The sequence below is a fragment of the Notamacropus eugenii genome, chromosome 6, assembly GCF_028372415.1.
Source record: "Notamacropus eugenii isolate mMacEug1 chromosome 6, mMacEug1.pri_v2, whole genome shotgun sequence".
NCBI classification, from domain to species: domain Eukaryota; kingdom Metazoa; phylum Chordata; class Mammalia; order Diprotodontia; family Macropodidae; genus Notamacropus; species Notamacropus eugenii.
Genome location: NC_092877.1, coordinates 294906193 through 294910843, shown reverse-complemented (window position 1 = coordinate 294910843; position 4651 = coordinate 294906193).

Below are 4651 nucleotides of genomic sequence, written 5' to 3'. Positions count from 1 at the left end.
GATCCAAGTTTAAAAAGCAGCAAAGAAAAGGCACCTGTATCACTATGGCCGAGTTTTCAAAGACCTGGAAAGACAGCCCCATATGACTGGAATGAATGACCTATAGTCTTAGGTTTTTGCAAATAGGCATTTAGATGAATTGTATATGATCCAAATATTATCATCTCATGTTTATAAACTTGTAATTTCAGTGCCCCTCCCCACCATGAAGGATTCAGCTTACACCTTGGGGGAGTAGAAGTGATAATTATGCTTTGTTGTGTTAAATAAAGCCCCCATGTAGAAATCTGGGCAAATCTGCCCAATGGACAACCCAAACACTTGGTGCCAATTTCCCACTTGCTGGTCATAATATATTAAAAGCAAATTTTGTTAAGGAAAGGAAAACAATATAGTAAGCCCAAGTCCAAAAGATTTTAGAATATGTTTTCCATTTCAAACCTCAAGAAAAGTCTTAAGATACTGGGGGGAGCCTCTATGTGCTTCCTACCTGTCTGTAACTTTGAGTCCACTGGAAACACTGTCATATTCTACGTGTTTCCACCGTAGTCCACTTTCCAGTGTCATGACTGCTATATTCTCTTTGCCATGAATGCTACTGCCACAAATTCTAAAAACCGTCCTTTATCTGGGGCACAGAGTCACAGGGAACCAGAGGGTACTTAGTAAGATGCCTTCACAGAAGGACTCATCCAGGAGAATTCTTTGTATTATTCTCATAGGTTAACATATTCACCTTCCTTTGTTTGTTTTCCCAGCTAAGTGTTTTCTTCTCTGTAGCTTGCCTGTGTCTTGAGTAGTAGAGATTAGAGTGGGGTTACAGGGTAGTCAAAGATTTTTACCCTGTATACAGGATGACCCCATGCCTCAGCTAGTGATTGGTCTGGCGTTGCTGGGAAGAGGATTCACTCTTCAGCAAAGGACCTCTTCCCCAGCTCTTGAGTTTACCTCAGTCATCACTTCACTCCCATTAAGTATTCAGGCACACTGTGTAAACTAAACATGGAATCATCTGCAACCACCACCATGGGTCAGGCTTTTGTATATGATATATCCTTTCTGTATTGAGTCCTTCTGGTTAACTCAATAGATTATAAACTCTACGGATTATGAGTCTTGTTTTATCTAATCTGTCCCCAGTGCCTAAGATGAATCAGAAAAATGGCAGACATTTAACATAGCACTTTAAGTTTTATTATGTGTCTTACCTTCTTGTAACAAGCCTGTGAGATGCAGGCACTGCAGGTATCCTAGTTTTACTGAAGAAACCAAGGATTAGAGGAATGGAATGATACAGTTACACATCTAGTAAGTTCCAGAGATGGATCGAATAAAAGTCACTCGACTGCAAAACCAATACTCTTTCCATGCTATATCTGGTATTACACCTACTAACAGGTTTGTTTATTGTTCAGTCATCTCAGGCATGTCTGACTCTTGCTGATCCCACTTGGGGTTTTCTTGGCAAAGATCCTAGAGCAGTTTGTCATTTCCTTTCCCAGCTTATTTTGCAAATGAAGAAACTGAGGCAAGCAGGTTAAGTGACTTGCCCAGGGTGGCACAGCTAGTAAGCACCTGAGGACAGATTTGAACTCAGGAAGATGAGTTTTCCTTTCACTTGTAAAAATGTCTCAGAGCTACCCAGCTGACAAGTCTGTTGAGTCAGGATTGGATTTCACATGTCTTCTTGACTTCGTCTAATATTTTATTATCTACTGCATACTGCCTCCCAAATACACAAATAAATGCAAGGTAATTCTTTGGAGGGGACGAGATGCACTTGCAAAAGGGGAAAGGATCAAGAGACGGCTCATATAACAGACTGCATTTCAGCTGATCTTCGAAGGAAACTGGGGAATTCTAAATAGCCGTGGTGAAGAGAGGGTGCATTCCAGACATAGCGAAGGGATACCATGTGCAGGAATGTTTAAGCTGGATGGAATGTCACATGTGAAGAACATCAATAAAGCTACTTTCTCTGCACTAGTAAATGCCTGAAAGGAAAAGAATGCTTCATCCTGGAAGATTAGGTTAAAACCAAATTGGGAAGGGCTTTAAGTAGTAGTTCATGTTTTGTCCCAAGTTTAGGGAGCTACAGAATTTATTGATTAGGGGAGGCCTGAGCTTTAGGAATATCACTTTGCCAGTTGTATAGAAGTTGACTTTGAAAGGGGAAAGACTTCAAGCAGGAAGTCTAAGGAGGAGGCCATTGCAATACTCCAGATAAAAGAGGCTGAGTACCTGAACTGTGACCATGTGAGTGGGCAAATAAAGGGCTAGCTATTCAGAGTAAGGAGTCAAGCATGTCTCTGAGATTGCAACCCTGAATGATCAGAAGGGTTGGGTCTTTGGAGCTTCAATAGAAATAGAAAAGTTCAGAAGAAGTTTGCATTTTGGAAAGAAAAATTAGTTCCGTTTTGTATAAGTTGAATTTGATGTTCATAAGGGACATGCATGTCCTAATATGGATATGGAATTAGAGCTCAGGAGAGAGACTAGGACTGGATTTATAGATCTAAGAGTCCTTTCTATAAATGTGATGATTAAATACATAATTAATAAGGCCACCAAGAGAGTATAGAGAGAAAAGAGGCTCAGAACAGAGTTTTAGAGTATACCTGCATTTAGGGAGCAGGATATAGATGATGATTCAGCAAAAAAGACTGATTCTTACAAGCATAAGGAAAAACAAGAGAAAATATGACTTAATTTTTTTTTTTTTTAGTGGTGAGAATTTGTAGGAGGAGAGTGTGTAATCAACAGTGTCAAAGTCTGCAGAGTGGTGAAGAAGAATGAGGAGAATGAGAAAATGGCCATGAGATTTGGCAATTAAAACCGCAGAGAAAACTGCAGAGAAAAGTTTCAGTTGATTGGAAAAGTGAAGTGATTAAGAAAAGAAGATTTGAAAGGAATGAGTATAAATAGGTTTTTCTAGAAGTTTAGCCTGTAAAAGGAGGAGAAATATGGAATAGGTTGAGAAGATGATAGCATGTAGGGAGAATTTTTTGAGAAGTGGGGAGAACCTGGGCATGTTTGCAAGGATGAGGAATTAGTTAAGGAGAGATTGAAGATTAGAGGGAGAGAGAATAATTGTGAAGGCAATCTGCCACAGGACAGAGTATATGAAAAGCTGTGAAAGAAAATCCATCCTACTGAGTTGTTTTAGATTTGAATACCTTGAACTTGTAAAATTATAAAATACCTTTATTTTTCAAAACATTTTCCAATCTGTCATCAATGTCTGTTCACCTTCACAACAACCCTATGTGGTAGGTAAGGTAGATAATATTTTCATGCATATATCAAGACTAGAAACCAGGTTTTTTGAACATACTGGAATACATCTATGGAACCATTATTCATAGCACCAGATTTACAAATTGGTAAAGTTCACGTTGTGATTTTCATATAACTGAAAAAGCTCCTTTTTCCCTCCCCTGTAACTCAACACTTTTTAACCTGGAAAACTATAAAAGTTCTAGGGACTTTTTCCTAGCTCTAAAATACTTTAATTCTGACCCCAAATAAAATTATCTTTCCTCTAAAACAGGTTCTCTTAAAGAACTTGACTATTTCCTTCAGTCTCCTAAACTTTTTAGCTTAATGAATTACTGATACAAGTGCTCTTACTCATATGCCCTTTCATTTATTGACTTCCAGGAAGATGATGACCTTGAAAAAGCTTCCACAGTGTTGTCACAGAATAGATATTCTATTTTTATAGTTAATTTTTTTCAATTACCAAGCATCTTTTTCCTTCCCTCCTCCTTGGGGAAAGCAAAAGAAAAAAATGCTTGTAACAATAAGGTAGCCAAGCAAAACAAATTCCTGTACTGATCACAGCCAAAAATGTATGTTTTGTTTTGCTCCCTGAGTCTCTCACCTGTCTCAGAAGATGAGTGGCATGCTTTATGGGGTAGAATCATAACTGATCATTGAATTGATCAGAGTTCTTAAGTATTTCAAAAGTGTTCATCTTTACAATGTTGCTATTACAAAAGATCTTGTTCTCCTGGTCTATCTGTTTTAACCTGCTTTGGTCTATCTGCAACCATCACTTTCTCCATTTCTCACAGCACAATAGTATTCTATTACATTTATACACCACATATTGTTTGGCCATTCTCCAGTTGAGGAACACCCTCTGCCTTTCCAGTACTTTGCCATCACAAAAAGAGGCGCTATAAATACTTTTGTATATATGGAACTTTTCCTCTTTGTTCTCCCTGAGGTAGAGGCCTAGATCTGGTAGAGAGTAAGTATTCTTTAAATACTTATTGAATACAATATAAAGGATGCAAAGGCAAAAAAAAAAAAACATTTTGAAAACAAGCCCAAAAATTCATGTAATCCACCTGTGATCATATTCTGGGGAAGTGGACAAGGTCAAGTATACAATGGGGAAGGAAGAACTACAGAATTATATATATTAGTATCATAGCATTTTATAGCCAGAACACACTCTTGCAGTCATATAGTTCAATTCTTTGATTTCACAATTGAGAAAACAGAAGTTGGTGATAAGACTTTTCCCAAGGGCACAGGCTAGTTCTGGGGCAGGAAACCTGCAACCTTGATGCCGCATGTGACCCTGTAGGTCCTCAGGTTTGGCCCTTTGAATCCAAGCTTCACAGAGCAAATCCCCTTAATA